Source organism: Pongo pygmaeus, chromosome 5, assembly GCF_028885625.2.
Source record: "Pongo pygmaeus isolate AG05252 chromosome 5, NHGRI_mPonPyg2-v2.0_pri, whole genome shotgun sequence".
NCBI classification, from domain to species: Eukaryota; Metazoa; Chordata; class Mammalia; order Primates; family Hominidae; genus Pongo; species Pongo pygmaeus.
This window is the reverse complement of record NC_072378.2, coordinates 89,808,342-89,830,625: the sequence shown is the minus strand read 5'-3', so window position 1 is coordinate 89,830,625 and position 22,284 is coordinate 89,808,342. Positions and strand designations below refer to the sequence as shown.

At 42.9% G+C, this 22,284-nt stretch overlaps 1 protein-coding gene across 2 annotated transcripts in view; it reads left to right on the top strand.

The window, feature by feature from the left end:
- The first annotated feature begins 4,737 nt into the window (after positions 1–4,737).
- The window catches only part of BACH2 (BTB domain and CNC homolog 2), a 368,045-nt gene continuing 350,498 nt past the window's right edge, over positions 4,738–22,284 (top strand). Inside the window, exon 1 of one of the 2 annotated variants that reach the window (XM_063666431.1) lies at positions 4,738–5,293. The gene's annotated coding sequence lies outside the window, so the exon portion shown is untranslated. The remainder of the gene's footprint in view (positions 5,294–22,284) is intronic. The other variant, XM_063666430.1, reaches the window with a different exon arrangement.

The following is a 22,284-nucleotide window of genomic DNA, read 5'->3' as shown; positions in this document are numbered from 1 at the left end:
TTGTTTTTCCTCTTAACATCTACAATACTTAAGTTCTTATCAGAATTTAATTATGCATATTTTGAATTTTACAACATTTATTGGCTACCTTTATTACAGAAGTAATATATTTATATTAGAGAAAAATTTTTTAAAAAGCAAAAGTAAAACCACTTACAGGCTCTTTATTTCAAGAGGACCACTTGAACACTGTGCATATAGCCTTCCAGATTTTTCCTATGCATGCACTGGCAATTTTTTTTCACAAATAGGATTCTATTGTAAATACTGTTATACAAATTATTTTTAAACTATACTAACAAAATATTAATATACCAATATACATAAATTTTCATCACTAATTTTTTTCATTATTATTATTATTTTTGTTAGAGATGGGGTTTCACTATGTTGTCCAGGCTGGTCTCAAACTCTTGAGCTCAAGAAATTTGCCTGCTTCAGCCTCCCAAAGTGCTGGGATTATAGGCATGAGCCACCGTGCCCAGCCACCAATATTATTTTTGATGGATCCATGATATTCATATTTTATATATGAACCACCATTTACTTAGACAATCATTTCCTGTAAGGCATCTGGATTTTTCCATTTTCTTTTTGCTATCATACAAAAAAGATCTGTACATTCTTAATTTTTTCATTAGTATAAATTCTAACACATACAATTTCTATATAATTTTAAATATTAATATATAAAAGTAATAAAAGCAATCAAATACAAAATTACATTTTTCAATTGTTTCATGTATATTAGTTTTGACTCCTTATGTAGATTTAAGTTCCTTAAGGATAGAGTCCAATGTTTCTTAATTTTTCACCTCAACATGTAACAGATGCTCAGTAGTGTATGTTGAAAAATTAGTTTATTTCATATAAGCTTTTAGATAATAGTGGCATCAATTCTTTACTATAGAAGAAGATCACTATAGATAGTAATATAAGAACATCACTTTCTTTTAGGGACTATTTCCAAAGTCCTTCTTAGGAACTGAGGCAATCTTTGAGGAGATGATGATGGGACAGATAAGAGATATATAGTTTGAAGGAAAAAGGCTGCCAGCCAAATTTAACAATAGCTAGAAGCAAAATTTTTGCTTTTCCGGTTTGGATTACCCTGATCATTTTTCAAAACTTGTGTGAGATTTTGTACAATGAGAAATCTCTTCTTGGCAGTGGTGTGTCCAGAATGCCCCCAGGAGTGGGCCCTCAAGGTCCTCTGTGCGGTCCAGCAATTCTGCCACATCCCTGGCACTGGTTCACATCTTTTCTCTATCCCTAAATATACCCTTCCCTCCTCCATTATCAGTGGACAGTCTGTCTTCTTACTCCACTAAGAAAACAGAATTCCTCAGACAACGGCTTCCCATACTTCCTACCATGATATTCCAGCCTCCCTGCACTTCCCCACCTGTGCTGCCCTTCCTTCTGTTGGTTGGGATGAACTGGCCCCTTTCTCTCTCTGGCTGCTGCTTCTAGCTTCCTTGGGGGGATCTTCTTTTCTTCATCTTGCTGATCTCTAAATGTCGGAGTGCCCCAGGTCTTAAACCTTAGACTTCTTTTCTTTGCTCCTCTTCTCCACCCATGTTTCCAGTTGCTGGGTTGATGACACACAGATTTCTATCTCTAGTCTGGACTTCTCTCCTAAATTCTAGATTCCCATGTCTGATTACCTGCTCACCTTTTCCACTTAGACGTCTGATGGACATCTGAAATGTACTATATCCTAAACCAAATGTTTCAGCATTTCCCCCATACCTGCTCCTCCTGGATAAATGAACTCTCCATTAATAAGCTGTTCAGTCCAAAATTCAGAATTTTCTTTGACTCTTCTCTCATATCCTACAATGGAATCATCAACAAATCTTGTCCAGTTTGCTGAAAATATATCTGGATTCCATTTATGGCTGTCATTCTAGCATTCTATTAATAGTTTAAATCACCATCACCTCTCTATTGACTTATCTCAATAGCCTCCTACTTGGTCTCTCTGCTTCCACTCCTGTACTTCCCGTGACCCAGCAGAGTGATCCTTTAGGAGTCGAGGCCAGGACATGTTCCTTGTCTGCAGAAACCCCTACATCATCCCACTCCATTCACTTTTGTCAGATTTCATTGGACGTTAACTTTGCCCTGCCATGCCTTATTCAAGGTACCACATTTGAAATTCTGTCTACTGTTCTGCCTAAGAAAAAAGACAATATTTTCTCAACATCATCAAATCCTGTACAGGGTGCTGGAGAGCAAGAAAATCAAAGGCTCAAGAACTGCCCATGTCTTTAGTCTGTCTTCCTTTCCTCATCTGTTTCCTGTATATTTTAATTTTTCCTGTTTTATTTTCTACAATCAAGATTTCTATTATAGAAATAAAGTTTATTTGTTTCAATGCCCTGATACAGATTTATTGTCCCTGGAAATATCATGCTTAGAAATGTATCACAGACAAAGCCCATGCTCTGGATCAACATGTGTAATTATGTAGGAAAAAAATGTGTATCAGGAAAGGCTGAATGCTCCAGGCATGAGAAATAAATTGACCTCCACTCAACTTACTGCCATGATTATACAGAGGGAAGGACTTGCATCTGTTTCACATCGTAAACGCCTAAATTGCCAGAGCAGCACAAGCCCAGGACTGGCCATGCAAACTCATGATGGAGGTGCTAAGGCTGTCTACAGCCCAACCTCTGCAGCAGTACTGTTAAATGAGTGTCTAGTACTTGACTTACCATTTTAATTTCACACAATTTTGAATATATTTTTCAGGCTTGAATTCAAATAGCCCACTTCTAACTACCGAAAATAAAGTAGAAAAATGAACTCACTACCAGACTTCAAAGCTTATCCAAAGCAAAGATTTCGTCTTACAGCCAGAGGTGCATGATTGCAGAGCTGGATGTAACCTGAGGCTAACCTACTCCTAATTCAGCCTCCTTGAATGACTGGATGATGCAACCTATCAGAGGTGTTTTAGGTTTTCTCATCTCTATTTAATGTCCCACCTCATGCTTGAAAACCTCAAAGTGAAAAAGCTCCAGTCTGAGTCTTTAGGCAAGCAGACTAACTGAAATGACCTGTTAGCCTTTGTTGTATCCATCGACAAGATCAGCTTGTAGAATCCAGGATGGAGGTGGGAGATAAGCTGGCAGCCTCATTTCCCTCCTCAACCACCCCGACGCTGATGTGCCCAACTCCACTCACAGCTGGGCAGCCACGGCTTGCTTGAAAATAAATGAATCTACACCACTCTCATAGGGATGCTCTCAAGCATCCCTTGTTGTGAGAAAAACATTTATTGCTGCTACTAAAATACATAAAGTTATCTCACCAACACATACTTACAAGAATGAGGAATGCGAAACAGAACCATCCATAAGACTATAAGAAACGGCCTGGCCAGGGCAGATCAGGAATTAGTACTCTGTCCTTGCCAGGGGTCAGGCAGGGACCTCAGAAGCAGGGTGTTTTGTCCTAGGGGGCACCAGACCAGAGGTCAGGAGACTGAGGGCTACTCCTAGCTCTAGTACTTTTCCTTATCTGAAGGCCGGGTCGGTTAGCAGAGAGAATCTCACAGTCTGGTGCCAGACCTCCACGCAGGGACTCTGCAGTGCTGTCAGAAAAATTAGCTCAGCCACCTTCAGCTCGCTTTCAGCCATCACTTAGCTTTCCACACAGACATTCCAAATGGGGCCTTTCAAAACTCTGCCCTCAAATGAAGGTGGTTCAGAGCAACACTTTAGATGATATCACAAGACTCCCAGGGCGACGCTTCACTGCTTCCTCAGCATATGCCAGTGCCCGTTTTACAGGGGGGATTTATGATCCTTCTCTCAGTAGAGTGAGCCAAAGTTTTATAATATTCATTAAAAATCAGCACCACATGTAATAATATGGAATACTGCCTGTACACAAGAGGGCCAAGTTATAGGTGTTTAGGGAAACGTGGCAGAATTTTCTGGCCTTGGCAAGAGGTAAAGTTGCAGGCACCAGCACAACACTAACACAACCTTATTTTATTGCAAATGTATATTCAGCCTAAATCCTAATTAACTTCTGTAAAATCCTAACCACCACCAAGCTTTCTTCTGACAGGGCACTCACACGACGGCCTTTAAGGGCAGCAACAACACCCTAAGAGCCTCAGAAAGGAAAGGCAGGGGAGAGTGGCTGGAAGGCAGTAGGAGCTGGGGCTGAAGCCCGGGAGGTTGGCTTTTAAAGTCCTCCTGAAATTGACCGCGCTCTTTCCAAAAACACTGGCTTGGGGGCTTAAAGGTTCGCTCAGTGGGGCAGGCGGAGGGCCTCCTGAAAAGGATTCAGAAGTCAACATTCAAAAGGCTGCTTTTACTCGCCCGGTCCCCACCCAAAAGGGAGTCCGGTCAGCTTTGTGGGGGCCAGTGGAGCATCTTTTCTTGCCCCTCCGGGAAAACGCTAGCTAACCCTGGGATCGCCGGTCTCGACGTCTGCTCTTCTTCCCCAGGTGCAGCACCTAGGGCCCTGGCCCCCTCCCCACGTGCCACACCAGCCCTCACCACTACTCTCACCCTGCTATGCCCCCAACCCTCGTCTTCGTGGCCGGGAAGGCCAGACCGAGCGGGGCGGCCAGCCGGGCCGGGAGGAGGGGGCTCTCCGGGCCGCGCGGCCGCACAAAGCGGGGAAATCGGCGGCTGCGGCGGCGAGAGGCGCGCCCCCTCCCGCGAGCCGGCGGAGCGCGCGCGCCCGCCCCCGTCCCCCGCCCCCCGCCACAGCCCCCGGAGCGCCATTCGCGGAGCGGCTTACGCTAGTCGCCGGGCGTACCGCGCCCCAGCGGCCGGGGAGGTGCGCTGCCCGGCTCCCGTAAAGTTATTGTGAATGGGGAGCGGGTGACGTCAGCGCCGAATGTCAACAATGTAGCGATTGAGAGTGTGGGCGTTCCGGGGAGAGCGCAAGCCGCGCGGCGCGGAGCAAACAGCGCCGAGCCGCCGCCGCCTCAGCAGCAGCAGCAGCAGCAGCAGCAGCAGCAGCGGCCGTGCACGCCCGGGCTGCGGTCGCACAGCGCTAACGTGAGCGGCCGCCGCCCTCGCCACCCCGCCTGCCCACTCCCGCCGCCGCCCCGCTCTCGCTTTCCCTCCGGTCGCCCCTTCCCCTCCCCCTTCCCGGCGCACTCGGGGGGCTGGGAACGAGCTGCCATGTGATGCGCGTCCCCTCCGCGAGCTTTCGGTGACCCCCGAACTGCCCACCTCGCCGGCTGCTGGGAGGGGGCTGCGAGCCGGGAAGACGCGGGGAAGAGGAGGCGGAAAAGGACGCGAAGTTCTCCGGTGAGGTGAGTCCTGGGCCCCGGGCCCCGCCGCTGGGCGGGGTGGTGGGGTAAGTTTGCGGGGGGAGCGGGCGCGCGGAGCGGGCGGGGAGGCGTGGGGAAACGGCGCGGGAGGGGAGCCCCGGCCGCCGGGCGCGCAGCCGCCCTCCCCGCGCCCTGCCCGCTTTTATGGCATTTTCTAGGAACGGGAAGGGAATGGGAGCCGAGCCGGCGGCCGCGCCGCGCCGAATATGTGCTCTCCCGCCCGGCTGTTTACGGCGGCCGAGGAGCATTGTATTTTGCTGGCGTCGAAGGGTGTTTTGGAACAGCAGGGGGAGGAGGAGCAGAGGGTAATAAGTCAGGCATGGGGAGGGCGGGCTGCAGGGAGGCGCGCGTCCGCGCGAGCCGCAGCAGCAGCTGTCAGACCCGCGGCCCTGCCCCCGGCCCCCAGCCTGCGATCCCCGCGCCAGGCCGGGCGGCCTCCTCCTTAACCCCCGGCGTGCGCGCCCCGGGCTGCTCCGCGAGGACCTTGGCCGCGGCGCCTTTGCGCTCAGCTGTCAGCCGCCGCCGGGTGGCCCGGACCACCGCGACCGGCGGGGAATCAAAGCCTAAGTTTAGGGTCGCAGGAAGAGGCGAGCTGGGGACCTCGCGGCGCAGACCTGGGTCGAATCTCTCCTAGCGAAAGATCGGGTTGTCGGAAAGCGTCCCGCGTAGCTAAGACCTAAGGGCGCCAGGCTTCTGAGAGGGAAACCTTGCACCTCCTCTCCCACAGATCCTGCATGAAGTCAAAGTGCAACACACACACACCCTACACTCCAGTCTCCAAGCCCCAGAAGCTTCACCCAGGAGACTGGTTTATGAAGGGGACACTGCTCTCCCCGTCCCCGCGTCGAGGCGCTCCGTGGCCCCGTTGTGCTTCGCTCACCTGGCGGGTGTTCGGGAGCCCGGCGCCGCTGGAGACGGCGGCGGGCGGCGCTCACGGGCTACCCCAGGTGCCCACGAGGGGAGAGACTGGAGCGAGCATCTCGGCGACCTCGGTCTGGCCGAGCATTTGCAGGAACTCAGACCATGAGGGGAAGCGGGCAGGGCCGGGAGTGAGTGTGTCAAGGGGCGGCACACTCCTGGCTTCTGGGGTCGCGGGCGCGTGGGGCATCCCCAGCACTCTCCCGCGCGTAGGCGAGTTTGGCAACTTGAGGGAAGTTCCGGCGCGGCCGCTGCCGGGGTGGTTTGTCTGTGGCCCGAGGAGGCGCGCCTCGCAGCCTACCTTCCCGGTCACCGCCGTCGCCGTGACCCGTGGCCTCCAGGAAACGAGAGGGACCGGGGCGCCCCACCCGCGAGACGGACCCGCAGCCTCCCGGCGGGCCCGCGGGCGGCGAGACGCGGCGTTCCTGGTTTTCACCTTCGCTGTCTAGTGCTGCAGTCTCTCACTCTCTGTGTAAATTTCATCTGTTGAGTGTATTTAACTAAAAAGGGTAATTACTTTAGATAAAAATCCTTTCCTGCCTAGTGGGAACCTTGGCGGAGATGATGCCTAATGAGATATTTTGCTTTTGTCTGTTTAGAGTAAAATTAGAGATGTTAACGCTGATAACGGTTTTCTCAGATCATTAAAATGTAACATGTAGGAAAGGCACGTCGAGCTGCAAAGGCTCGGGCTGACATGAAAGAAGCTGAGCGTGAAAGCCTGCCCCTCCTTTGGCGGAGAGGGCTATTTTGGTAAGGCAGCGGGGCGTCTGGCTTAAAATGTGAGATCGCCCCACCCTGGTTCTCCGGCACCTTCCGAGTAAACTGCGTTTTTCGTTCTTGCAGGTAATAATAAACGTGAGTCAAAATGACATCTTGTTAGAATTAGTCTTTAGTCTGTAAGAGAGATTGCCAAATTACAGTGTTGCGTTCAAACTGCTCCACTGAAAGGTCTGTCAGCATTTCCATTATAAATTCAGTTTTTCTGGAGTTTATAATTTCACCACAAAACTTTGAGTGGCTGAAATGTTTTCCTTTCTAGTATTCTGGTTTTTTGAAAGAAATTTATTGATTGCCCATTTCCAGCGTCTTTTTTACTCCTGAAACCTGAATATCATTGAAATAGAGCGAAGTCCCAGAAATGGAACACACAACTATGGAATAAAGTATTTTTGTTAGAACATAACTTTATTGGTGCAGAGCCGTATTTTCGTTTTGCATTGCGGGAGGCTTCAGGTTTGCCATTTGGTAATCATGAATGTGTTGAGTAAATTATTCTGCTGTCTGTCTATTCTGCAGGTGGACTGAAATGTCAGTTGGTAGTGTGTTTGCCAGGATTACATGGAGACACACACTTCTCAGTTAAGTGTGTGTCTGAACTCATAGCTAAATTGTGAACACTCCTGTTAGTTACTTTTTTGGTTCTTTGTATGTTGCATGTCAGGATCTGCTATGAAGAAGAAGGGGTGAGGTGAAAGGGAGGGAGAGTATCAGGATTCACTTTCTGTATTACCAGTGCCTGGGAGAAAGCCATTTATTATTTTCCTATTGAATTATGCCCTTTGACTTAGTATCTTCAGGCAATTCTTTTCCAGTAGCTCACCTCTGGCTGCTGTGTAAGGGGCTTAATTATTTGCAAACTGCCTTGAAATCCCTGGATAAAAGGCACTGAATAAGTGCACAGTATTGTTATTCAGATATGGAATTTAATGATCCATTACAGTTCATCAGGAAAATGCACTTTGCAGTGATGGTAGGAAATGTTTCCACCTGATAGAGGGTAATAATAACTGCTTAAAAGTAGATTCAGATTACAGATGAGACAATTAACTCTAGCCATGTGCTCTTCAATTTGTTGCAATTCATTTTGTGATCAAAGTGAGTCACAGAAAGCCAGATGGTCAGGTTCATGTTCAGATCTCTCCTAGGCCAGCCCTTCACTTCTGGGCCCACTGTCTGCACAGCCGACAGGACTTAGTTATTCATTAGCGCTTGTGAGCTGTTTCTCAGAATTCCTAATCGAGGCTCCTGTGATGCCAACAAAAGGGCTCAAGCCAATCTGTATTGTTGAGAGCAGTTTAATTTTACTTGGATTAACTTTCAGTGTCTTTGGTGTGGATCCAGTCTTAACAAAAAGGAAAGAGACCCTAGTGGCTCTCTATCTCTGCTGTGCCTGGCCCCTCTACTCTAGTTTTTGAACCTCAGATTTCAGGGGTGTGACATCTAGCTTTTTGTAAATGCAGTCTTGATTGTTAATGAATGAGAGAATACTTAGATAAATAAATATCTTCCTGTGTGTCCAGGGGGTGAGAACCAGGACTTGCTTCGTGGGCATAAGACCTGTGCAGTTACACAGGCCCCCTTCCCCTTCCCTGCTCAGAAGGACCTCATATTTGGTATAAGGTTCTGCTGTTTTCTTCGGAAATTCTTAACAATTTTTGAATAAAGCGCCCCTCGTTTTCATTTTTCACTGAGCCCCACAAATTATGTACCTACCTGGTTCTGGTGAGGAGCAGGGCATAGTGTGGAGTGGCAGGCCGCCCCTACTCAACTCATTGTAGACTCTTGCTAGGGAAGAGTTGGTAGGACTACTGGCTTTGTGTTGCCACATCATTTGATTTTTCCAAGGGAAGCTGAATATTGGATATTTATGTGGAATTCCCTGATTTTTAAATATTGGCTGAAATCTTTAAAAAAATTTTGGATGAAAGCATATGTAAGAGCTAGAGTCAGCCTGGGGGCTGCTTGTTTCCCACCACTGAACAGACTGAAACATCTTTTTTTGTTTAGTATCTTTGTATGTCTCTGTTTTCTAAAGGCCTGGCATATAGTGGATGATTTGTGAGTATGCACCCAATGAATGGTTACAACTACCTGAAAAATAGAAAGATGCCAAAAAAACAAAACTTCAAATCAACACTGAGTCCCACTCAGGGATTGATCAGCTTCCTTTTTAACAGAGAATTCGATATGAAAGGCCGAATAATTTAATACCATGAGTACAATGTGATTCCTTGCAGGTGAATAATCCATTACTTTTGAACCACCTGCCCTCTATTTAGTTGTTACTGACCAGATGGGGTAACTTGGCTGGGTAATGCCTGAGGACCTCCGTGGGAGTTTGACATTTGAGAACACTCACCGAAATAATAGTTTTGATTTACTGAATCTGCACCATGTGCCAGACCCAGTGCTGACTACCTTATCTGAATGTACTTCATCGATTCCTCAAAGCAACCCTTTGAAGTAGGTGTCGTGCCTGCCCATTCTGCAAAGTTGGAAGAACTAATGTCGTGTTGGAATGAACTTAATCTGAATATAGTGCATGTTTTCTTGAATGTCTGAAGGTTATTTCCGCATTCCATTACACAGTCCAGTCCTGAATCAATGACTGGGCATGGTGTAGGACTGTGGCATACAGAGAACATGGTCCCTGCCCTCACATACACAGAACAGAGAACAATGTAAAATGTAACATATTTGTCAAAATCTGCAATTCAGATAGCAGACGCTGTGCATCTGCCTCCCTGTTTTTCTCCTTTCCCTGTCTGGATGTTGAAGAAGCTTCAGCGACATATGACCCTGTCAGAGATACTCACAGTTCAGAAGTCAGCACTGGTTGCAAAAATTGGAATTTCTTTGGAAAAGAAGACAAGCTTTTGGCAGAGCTGGGGCCACATGTGGGAACACAGCACCAAGGCCTTGGGAATGACGGAAAATCGCTTCCGTATTGTTAATGGCAATATATGACCTCTGCTGTCCTCCTATCTTTAAATTTTATGTAAATATTTACAAACTGTTCAAGTCCAAACTGAAACCTGCTATGAACTAAACATTTTGTAAACTCAGTAAGATTGCCCAAAATACAACTCACCTTTCACCTTTTTTTTGTTTGTTTGCGATGACATTTAATTTAAAAAAAAGAAAGTAGTTGCTTTTTTTTTTTTGTCAGTTCAGGGTCTTTTAATTTTTTCCCTTTACTTTTTTCTTTTTTGTTAATTTCAAATGTCAGTCTATCTAAAACTGAAAATTTTACTATCAGCATGCTACTCAGATTCCGTAAGGCTGGAAATGTCCTGTGAATCTTACCACTATGTCTTTTCCAAGGGCCATTTCATTTCTAAAGAATGTATAAATTGAACCTCATCCTGCTAGTGACACTACTTCAAAATTCAGGCAGGAATTTTGCCATTTGTTTTTCCTTGAGCTATTTTTTTTCCAAAATAATAAATCTTCCCAATCCAAAAGCATTTCACATCCTCCTTCATTCTAGTCATTGGAATTACAGCCAAAATGCCTCTCAGTCTTCCCCAGTGACTTCATAATCACTGTTTCTTCAGCATATTCCCTGGTTGACTTCTCTTTTGTTCCTTAGCCTCATAATGAATTGCCCTTTGGTTCTGAGATGTGTCATTTTCCTCCCTGACCTTTTTGTTCTTTTCCTGAAGGCTGTAGGACATGCTGCTGCTGATGTGATGAGAGCCGGCGCTTGGTTGCTAGGTCCCTCCTGTCCTTGTGTCAGCTTTCATTGGCTCCTTTCCTAAGCATTTAAATCCTCCACTTTACAGTCCTCCCATACATCTCATTATTCTCTTCATGTGTGCCTGAGCCTGTAGCTGGCATGTAGACAAAGTCCCAGTTAGTTACAGAAGAAAGCTTTTCGAGTTTCCAAGTCTTCCATCACTCTAGTCTTGGGCCATCTTCTATTCTCCCTCCCCTGTCGCTTTCTGCAGATACTTCAGGAATTTCCTCAAGACTTTCCAGGAGTCTAACCCAAAGACAGCTTAGACCTTCACTTTGGATTTTAAAGTTGGGAGATCCCAATGTGGTGATTTCCATTCCACAAGTAGGAAACAAAGTAAATGTACATGCTCAGCATCTTTCCTTAGTATTTCAGTATTCATAGATTTTTGGCAATTTTTCTTTTTTTCCTGTCCTGTATTCTTCTAAGCAACAGAAGCTCGTGGATAGTACAAAATGGGCCAAGTGTCCAGAAATACTGTTGCTTAGAGGCAGATGCCTCATTCATTCGTTAAACAAATATATACTGAGTATCTCTTACGTGGCAAGCATAGTGTTAAGTGACCACAGTGCTAGTGGGGAGCAAACCCAGTCCCTGGCCCCTGGTCTCATGAAGCACGTCATCTGGTAGGGAGAATGGCACTGATCAGTTAGTAACAGATAACCCACTGCTCGTGAAGGAAAGTATTTCATACACCAGAGTGTCTAATGGGGAGATTTAACCTGGTCGGGAGGTTGGGGAAGCCCTCCCTGAAGAATTGTGGAGTGGCCTTCCATCAGGGACAGTCCGAAACTTGAGATTCACTTTTTCCTCCAGCTTCCTAATCCTATTAATTCACTACTATCTTTGGCCCTTTGGAGTATTGCATAAGCCATGCTGGAACCTCTGGGGCCATTTTGGCAAATAATAGTTCCTGTATACAGAGTCCAGAATTGATTTATTTACCTGGGTCTTTAGAACCTGATAAAAACAGAAGTTAACTGCCAAGAGTACTGTTCATTTCCATACTTGGAAAAAATGCAAGCTAACATTCTTATTTTGAACATATTTAGGGTGGTTTTGACAATATTTGAATGATCAGAAGCTACAAAGATATTCTCTCCCAGTCAGCTGATGTGTGTAGGGCTTTTGGTGAAAAAGTGAGTCTAAAGTCTGTCTGAAGTCCCTGGCTACTCCAGAGCAGAGGGTCTCCATCCTCTGTGGCCCGAAGAAGATTATTCCAAGCTTGTCCAACCCATGGCCTGCAGGCCTCTTGCGTGTTGAATGCGGACCAACACAAAGGTTTTTTTTTTGTTTTTGTTTGTTTGTTTTTTGTTTTTTGCTATTTTTCTTGTTTTAGCTCATCATGTATCATTAGTGTTTAGTGTATTTTATGTGTGGCCCAAGACAGTTCTCCTTCTTCCAGTGTGTCCCAGGGAAGCCAAAAGATTGGACACGTCTTATTTAGACCATTCTTAGATGCAAAATTAAGGAATTTTGACAGCATCTATTTAAAATAAATTGATTATACTTCATGCTAACACCCCTCTATTTTCTTTTTCTTTGATGATAGTTAACTTGTATTGAGAGCTTCCTCTGTGTGCCGCTCATATTAACTCACATAATCCTCAGAACAACCCAGGGCTAAGTGTGATCACTAGAAGCCGCAGCATAGGTGTCACTCAGCTAATGAATGGTAGAACTGGAATTGGACACTAGCTGTCTGATGCTTGGGCCTGTTCTCTTACTATGTTATGGCTCTCCCTTTTCCTTTTCTTCTTCATTTGAAGTTGGAATTCTCTTTAGCAGTTCCCAGAAATAGAAATAAAGGTCATCTCACTCTAAAATATTGGATGTTTTGTTGACATCTATCTTAAAGTTGAAAAATAATTTCTCAGTAAATCTGAGTGAGTATATCTCCTGTCTTTCACATGGCCTGCTTTCTAATAATTGCATTCCTTAGGTTTTAGTGTCCATTTAGGGATCAGAAAGTAAAAGTGATGCATATAAAGGCAAAAGAAGTACTAGGCATATAACTGAAATACCATGGTTCTGTCTCCAGGGTTTACTTGTAACTCACACCCCCACCCTCTTGTTAGGTGGAGGGAATTTGTTTTTTGCCTTTTTTTTTTTTTTTTGGTGGGTAGGAAAAGGTAAAAAACTATACCTGTAAGAGGTAGATTATTCTACCAAGGAGGAAGAATTTCATTCAGAACTAATTCCATCAGAACTCCTAATTAGAAATATTAGCTACCAGTAACAGATAAAAGGAGGTAACCTTTGTTCTCATTCTGGTCAATTTCAGGAAGAGATTATCTTGCCAGATTAGCATGTTGCAACTCTCAACTGGAGATTTGAATGGTTTTAAAGGACTCAGGCAGTTGGCATGGCAGTAACCCCCAATTACCTCAGGTTTGCAGGGTCACTGTTTAGAATGCTGACTCAGCTCTGCCTGGGCCAGACACTGAAGTTGTCATCTTTAGTCAAGAAGCATCATTCTCAGGAGCCACTTGAAACATTAAGCACACATTTGAAGCTCAATTTGGGAAATGATCAAGTGTATGAATGTATAGTACTGTGCTTATTTTTCAGCATTTAGTTCAAATTTTGGAGAAAGCTAAATGGGAGATGCTTAGTGTGTCAGTGTTGGAGGTTTTAAGTGATTTAAAAAATCAAGCAGATGAGTGCATAAAGATTTCTATGCAAACAATGATGAGCTTAAATTAAAGCTGCTGATTTAGTGTGAGAATTACTTGCATTGATTTGTAGAATATCTGTGTGGGTTCAAGATTCCATATTATGCAAATGAATAAGCCCTGAAGAGTCAAACTGAAAAAAAAAAATGAAATTAACTGTGAAAGATATTATTACCCATTCAGCAAGAGGAAAATGTAGACAGAGTTAACCCTTCATTTTCATACATTTTCTTGGGAAGATAAGTGCCAGGGATGATGGTCCGTGTCCCAGATGTAAAGAAGCTAGGCACGGTTTGCAGCCAGTTCCCCCATCCTCCTTCTGTCCTCACTTTTTTGTTTCATGCTCTCTTACCTTTTGGCCACCCAGTCCCCTCAACTACTCCTTGTCCTTCCCTTCCAAAACCAATCTCAGAGAAAGATTTTATGAACACAGTTTTACTAATATGTAAGTAACTGAGCATACTTAATGCATTACTTTTCTGAAGCATCAGCATATTAATAGGAGACAAAGCCAAAGAAGTAAAACCCTAAGGATAAAAACAATAGAATTTCACACACTGGTAACCTGGTGATAGGAGACCATTTGTGAATGAAGAGAGGGCTCGTGATAAATAAACACAACCCTAGGCAGAGAATATAGGCAAATGGATTACAGTATATAAATCAAAGTAGTATTAAAATATAAAGAGAAGATTATTTTTAATAATACATTTGTCAGTGAGCATTTCCCACCTCTTGCCATGCATTGGAGTTGATCACATAAACCTCTATAGCAAGAAGATATGTTATTTAACATTTAAACAAAGCTTCAGGGGAAAGCCATTTGGTTTATGATTAGGGATTTTTGTTATTCAGTAGCAGTGAACCTGAAATTCTATATTATCTTTGCATGTTGAATTTTAGAAGAAAAAAAAAGCAGCAGATCCAACTTCACTTACCTCCCCACCCCAGTTGCATTGATAAAAATTGAATTGATAAATTTATTTCAAAATTGGTGTGTCCCAATTTGACATACCACAAGCATAGTGGTGTCAGCATGGTGGTGACGTCTGGACATTAGGAGAGTTGGTTGATTAATGAAACTATACTTATTTAGATAGAGTTGTTGCCAGGTAAATACCTGGCTGTAGAGTCAACGCCCTTCAGTCCCACCTCTCCCCCACCATACCCTTCTCCAGCAACCATGCTATGTTGAGTTGATGGCTCCATCTAGTGCCAGTCTGTGGAACTGTCTTGCAGGACTCCACTGTCACCTCTGGAGCTGGGTATGATGAAGAGTCCTCTTTCTCTGGGAACACACTGTCTAGTGGGGGACTGCCCTCTAGTTCCTACCTCTCCTTTGTTTTTGCAGTTTAGTTACACCTCCGTGTCTTTCTTTATCCGAGACTTAATTTATTTCCCTCTCTCTAGTACCCCCTCTTTGTACTTGTTTCTCCTCTTTTTTTGTTTTCCAACTCTCAATTTTTTTTTTGGAGAACAAAACAGTACTTACAACTGGTAAGTATAAAGTTTTTTTTATAACAATACTTTATGCCAACGTAAGAGAATTCTATGCATTTTAAATGAAACTATCAATTGAAACCATGTTAGAGAACCAGAATGACCCTAAAGTTGAAGTCCGAAAGTGTCACTTAGAAGACTGTGTCCCTTCATCCTCCTGTAATTAGACATTTCCTCAAACACAGTTAATCAAGAGTGTTTTCTTTTAAATGGTTTTGGAACTATCATTGTGGTATCATTTTCTTTTTAGATTATAAATTTAACCTCTCATATTTTAAGTTCAAGACATTTTCACGGACTATCAAGGAGTCCTAGCTCATTGGCCTGGCCCTGTTTCTATGGGAAAATGTATTCTCAGTTCCAGACAACCAGTGTTCCTGCAGATTTGTAGGTCCCGTATAAAATGAGAGAACAGAGATGAATGAGAGGCATTGTCAGACAAAGCCTGGCACATGAGATCTGAATTAGTGTACAGGTTTTAAGTTTCCCACATTAAACAGTACATTTTAAATTTCCACTTATGTTAAGCATCTTGATATTGTGGGTTTGAAAGTAAGTCCCCTCTGAAAAACAGGAACTGTGCTTGTCTGTTACCAGTTTTTGTGGTCGATATGGTAACTATTTTGATTTTTCAGAAGGGAGGAAAAGCAGTTAAATCTAGTTAAAATTAAAACCAGTTAAAATTAACTGGCTCGTGAGATTTCAGTGCAGCTGTTCCACACATAGCAACACTGAGAGTGAGTTGTTTATTACCATGATTAATTATTGTTAGTTGTTACTTCTTTTTGAGCAGTGGCATAGATTACTTATATTTTTGGTCTAACCTTGGAAAATAGAAACTGCAAGCATAGAGAGGTTCCCGTTTGCTAATTTGCATGTACCCTGTTTTTGTTTTTGCCAGGTAGGTGTGTGCACCTCAAGTACACGAGAGTAATTTAGCATGTCAGCATTTTCCTACCAGCAGTGCTTGCTGACTCATGCAGCTGTTGTAGCACTCAGCTGGCCGCACTGTAAACTGCCCATAGTACCAGCACCGCCCTTGGAGAGCTCCGGGCTGCTGGGCTGGTTAGCTACTGGGAGGCTATTTTCAGATCTGTGGTCACTGCTGAGCTGGGTCCCCTTTTCCTGCCAGCAGCCAGACACAGCCTTCTGGTTGCAGGGGAGAAAATTGGACAAATTTCTACCTTTGTAGGGACTGCATAAAGATTCATAGCATTTCTGGATATGCCTCAGGAAAACTTTTTTTTTGCTTCACTTTATTTTTCTGGGAATATTTAAGGGGAGAGGCAAAAGGGGCTGATAATAAATGAAAAGGGAATGTGCTGTTATTTCCTACTTAAGACCAGAAGGAGTTTTCATAAACCTTTAACTTAGTTAGGCTTTCTTGGCATAACTGAAACCTGACCCACTTCTCCCTTAGTGCAAAGCAGTGTGTCCTGAGTAGGGAAGCAGGGGCAAGGGTGCAAGTGACTAGCCTGACATTGTTTTATGTGGCTCAAGTCTCTAAGTGATGACAGCTTTTGTTTATATCCGTTCCCTGTTATTGAGGTTAAAAAACAAAACAAAAAACTTGACCTCAGGTCATTTTAAAGCTAGCATGTATTTTCAGAGATGGTTTCACTGTTTGTTTTCAGAGTTCAGTTTTGCTTATTTTCATCAGAAAGTGTGAAATGTTGCTTTTTTGAGGCTTCTAAATAAACTTCCTTTTGTAGATACAAGTTGATCCAATCATCGTAAACTGTCTTGAAAAGGATGATTAAAGTAAGATCAGCTGGGGAAGGGAAAGCTTTGCACACCCTTGAGGAGTTTGCCTCCTTTTTCTTAAGTTTCAGTAAGCATTCTGAAGCAGCTTTGACCAGTAATAAAGAAAAGCCACAGTGACTGTGTGTAACATGATGTTGATGGAAGTTCTTGGTTTCCGCCGATACGAATGACTCATCAGTATCAATAGAATTGTGACTTCTAATAATAACACAGTGCAAGACCTTCAAAACATGTGGTTTTAGCCCTTGCTCTTAGTGAAAGGTTGGAAAATATTAGTTTGAGCTTTTTTTTTTTAATCTCTTGATTTTGCCCAAGTATAAAGTTGTTTTTTGTAGGAATGACGATCCCCCTGTTGTTTTCTCATCTTACTGTTTTTAGTTTCATTATGATTAAGGAGCCAAACTCAGATCATTTCATTGTTTAGAAATCTCTGCACTAAGCGTCTCCTGTCAGGGCTATGTTTGAGGGAAATGTGGCTGAAAAGCAAATCCTCCCTGAATGCAGAAAGGAAAATACTGGTGCAGACTACAATCCACTGAGCTGCGTCCCTCCTACACAGCATCTATTGCGGAGGGCTGTGGTATTGCTGAGTAGCCCCATAACCCTGTGAGTCATTGTCAAAGGATTCCAAGAGGAAGGTTAACAGAAAATGCGAGTCAGAGGAAACAACAAAGTGGAGCAGCTAGCTCAGGAAGAACTGTGCTACCTGCTGAGGGGCTGCCCACATGTCACCAGCAATTCAGGTCTACGTTCATCTTTTTGCAGCCCATTTCCATATGTCTATATATGGGGACATTTTTGTTTTTTGTTTAGTTTTGGTTGGTTTTGCTGCAGTTTGGCCAGACTATCAGAGACCACTATCTTAGCTTCGTATCGCAGCGGTCTTATCCCAGAGCCTTTGCTTTTTGTATTTTGTAGTCAAAGCAACTGAATTTCTAGACTGTAAGACCAACATGTATATTTAACATAATCTTTTTCTTTCTGAATGTTTTATTTATTTATTTATTTATTTATTTTGAGATGGAGTCTTGTCCTGTTGCCCAAGCTGGAGTAGAGTGGTATGATCTCGGCCCACTGCAGCCTCCACCTCCCAGGTTCAAGTGATCCTCCTGGCTCAGCCTCTTGAGTCTCTAGACTACAGGCACATGCTACCATGCCCAGCTAATTTTTGTAATTTTAGTAGAGATGGGGTTTCACCATGTTTGCCAGGCTGGTCTCGAACTCCTGACCTCAAGTGATCTGCCTGCCTCAGCCTCCCTAACTGCTGGGATTATAGGTGTGAGCCACCGTGCCTGGCCAGACCTAAAAAATTCTTATAAAATAAAAGTTAAAAATGCATGAGGAGGCCGGGTGTGGTGGCTCACGCCTGTAATCCCAGCACTTTGGGAGGCCGAGGCGAGTGGATCACGAGGTCAGGAGATCAGGACCATCTTGGCTAAAACGATGAAACCCTGTCTGTAGTAAAAATACAAAAAATTAGCCGGGCCTGGTGGCAGCGCCTGTAGTCCCAGCTGCTTGGGAGGCTGAGGCAGGAGAATGGTGTGAACCCAGGAAGCAGAGCTTGCAGTGAGCCGAGATTGCACCACAGCACTCCAGCCTGGGCGACAGAGCGAGACTCCATCTCAAAAAAGAAAAAAAAAAAAGCATGAGGAGTCTTTCACTTATTGTTGGAAAAAAAAGTGTATAGGACTTCTGTTCACTGAGTGGTAACTATGGAGAATGAGAAAACAAACCCAAAGTGGTAAAGATGTTTGTGGCACATAAATAATACTGGTTCAGCACACATGTGAATCAAAAAAGCCAGATAACGGAAAAGAAAAATGATACTGTACATTCATATTCTTAAACATGCATTTCACAAAGGAAGAAACCCAATTGGCTAGTAAATTTATAAAAAGATGCTCAGCTTCATTAATAAGCAAACACATGCAGATTAAAATCATAGTAACATATGATTACACACTCTCTGAATTGGCAGAAATTTTAAAACCTGACAGTACCATGTGAAGATGTGAATGAATGGGAGTTTTTGTATTTAGTTGACAGGAGTATAACTTGGTACAATTATATTGGAAAACAATTTGCTGTTACCTAACCAAGTTCAACCTGCAAATAACTTACAACACAGCCATCTTACCCCTAGGTGTACACCTAAGAAAAATGATTACTGATCTATGTGCTTTAAGAAACATGAACAAAACAAAAAATAATTGATGCTGCCAAGGTTATGGAGAAAAAGGAACACTTACACACTCTCGGTGGGAGTGTAAATTAGTTCAGCCATTGTGGAAGACAGTGTGATGATTGCTCAAAGTCCTAAAGATAGAAATACCATTCAACCCAGCAGTTTCATTACTGTGCATATACCCAAGGGAATATAAATTATTCTAAGACACATACACGTGTATGTTCATTGCAGCACTATTCACGATAAGCAAAGACATGTAATCAACCTAAATGCCCATCAGTGATAGACTGGATAAAGAAAATGTGGTACATACACCATGGAATACTATGCAGCCATAAAAAAGAATGAGATCATGTCCTTTGCAGGGACATAGATGGAGCTGGGGGCCATTATCCTTAGCAAACTAACACAGGAACAGAAAACCAAACACTGCACATTCTCACTTATAAGTGGGAGCTAAATGATGAAAACGCATGGACGCATAGAGGGGAACAACAGACACTGAGACCTATTAGAGGGTGGGAACAGGGAGAGAATCAGGAAAAATAACTAATGGGTACCAGGCCTAATACCTGAGTGATGAAATAATCTGTATAGCATACCTCCATGACACAAGTTTACCTGTGTAACAAACCAGTACATGTGCATACCCCTGAACTTAAAAGAAAAAACACGGACAAACATATTCAAAGAAGCATTGTTCATAAAAGCAAAAAACTGGAAGCAACCCAAATAAATGCCCATCAACATTGAATCGAATCAGCACATTTTGCTGTAAGGTATTTATACACTGTGATACTATTTGGCAATGAAAAATCAACTAGTAAAACCACATATAGAAGGGTGTGGAGAGGCAGCATTTCTTGGTGGTCAAGAGGAAGGATTGTGCCTGGGTTCAGATTTTGGTTCTGCCACTTATTGTGTGACCTTGGATGAATTTCTGAACTTCAGTGTACTTTAGTTTTCTCATCTGTACATCAGGGAAAATGATGTCCACTTGATAGTATTGTTAGGAAGTTTAAATAAGTCAATGTTTGTGACATGCTTAGGAGAATGACTGGCAGGTAATACATTCTATATGTGTTTGTTAAACAAAAGTGCATCAAAATGGATGAATCTTACAAGCAAATATTGAAAGAAAGAAGCAAGATAGAAGAATATATACAGTGATTCTATTCATGTAAAGTTCAAAAGCATGCAAAACTAAATATGTTATTTAGGGATACATACATAGATGGTAAAACTATAAAGAAAATTAATATGATTTAATACGATTGTCACAAAAAGCAGTATAACAACTACCTCCAGAGGTGAAGGAGTGGGTATGATAGGGAAGGGGCTCACTGGGGGCTTCTGAGGTCCTGGCAGTGTTTTATCTCCCAACCTGGACAGTGGTCCCAAGGACATTCTTTCTTTATAATTGTTTTTAAAAATTGTCTATGTTTTTTATATATGTGTGACCTATTAGATAGTAAACACTTTAAAGGATTTATGTGAGTTGTTAAAGTAGCAAGATGACATTAAATAGAAATAACTGTAAATTCCTACATTTTAGTTAAAAATAATTGTTCAAGTGCACATGGGAACACTTGCTTGGCATTATTTCCTCCACAACATTGTGAGCCACCAGTGCAGTGTGATTCTTACAAAAGGCGACACCTCCTTAAGGCCACATTAAGAGAGGTGTCCCCTTTAGATCAGGGAATGTAATGTTCTCACTCAACTACTCTCAGGTCTGGATGTCCCATGTGTGGGATGCTATGTCTTGTCCCAAGGGATTTATTTTAAGAAAGATTTTTCACCACAGAGGGAGCATTTTCTGTGATAAAGATGTTTAGGGGTCTGGAAACCTATCAGTTCTAAGAGTGGCCAAAGGAAGTGGGGATTTTCAACATGGAGAAGAGGAGATGTCGGGAGAGAAAGAGTGTCTTCCATCACTAGAAGTGGAAGCAGCCTTTCCTTGTTGCTTCCCTCCCTGTAATATACAAGTCCCTCCCTGTAATGTCTACCCTTGGAGGCAGGTTTCAAGTCCTGGATACTGGAGATGCCCAAGCAGAGGCTGTGGGACCTCCCTTAGACTTGACTGGGGCCGCAATACCCACTGCCTTGTCCCTGGACCAGCAGCATCGGCATCACCTGGAGCTTGTTAGAAATGAAGTCTCAGGCCCACCCACACCTACTGAGTCTGAATCTGCACTTTCTCAAGGTGCCCCTGGGGACTCACATAAACATCAAAATTTGAGAGGCACTGGGCTAAATGTCTCTAAGATCCCTCATGGTTCTTAAGATGTAATGGTTTTATAGAATAAACGGTATGCTCAACTGAAAATTATCAGTTCATATGGCGACATTATCAATTTAAAACACCTTGGGATGTTACATGTCCACAGAACCATGTAAGTATTTGTTGCTAAATTAGTTTTAAATGGATTTGTCCAGTTTCCCCCTGATGTCAAAGTTAGGTTGCTTATGTATTTGGGCACCTATAAGAATTAAAATATTACATAACATTGTTGCATTTTCTTCTTTCTAACATACAGGATTAGATTCTTTAAAATTCTCCATTAATGTCTTCAAATTTTTCTTTTATATTCATTGAAAAATTCAAAAGCAGATTAGGGTTCTGAACACCTGTTAAGAATACTCAAAAGGGATACTTAAATAAATATATCTCATTAATACATGGATTTTATATTTAGCATATTTTTTCTTCTTATACATAGTCCTTATTTTGACCTTATGGGAACCTTTGAAGTCTGAGCATTTTATAATGATTCTCCACAATACCTCTTTATCTTTTAGATTCTAGATCTGAGATCAGACAAGTAAAATAGTTGTACCTTTTTCCCTTCAAAAGACCATGACTAACAGCTCATTTACTTTTTCCTTAAATATTTTGCTAATTATCCTTTTAACTGATGAAGTTCAAGTGGAATCCATGATTCATTTAATCTTTTCGCCTTTATGTAATTAGTCACTTGTTCTTTTGATGTTCCTAGCAAAACTAATATTTAAAGGGCTAGTCATAAAATTCCAAAATAAAAAGTTCTTAAATGACTTAAAATCGGAGCTAAAATATGCTTTACTGTATAGTAAAAATGGAGAAAACGTCTCATGAATAGATGTTCTTTAAGGCTGTGTGACCATGAGTTATTTGATTTAAGCATGTGTTACCAGGTCTGTGTTCTTTTGGTATATAGGACCAAGAAACTACTTTATGGCTTAATGTTTGCTGTATGTATGTCATCTAGATGAGATAATGTATGACAGAGGGCTTTATAAAATGATAAAGTACTGTAGACTTTTTTTTTTTTTTTTTTTTGAGACGGAGTCTCACTCTGTCGCCCAGGCTGGAGTGCAGTGGCATGATCTCGGCTCACTGCAACCTCCACCTCCTGGGTTCAAG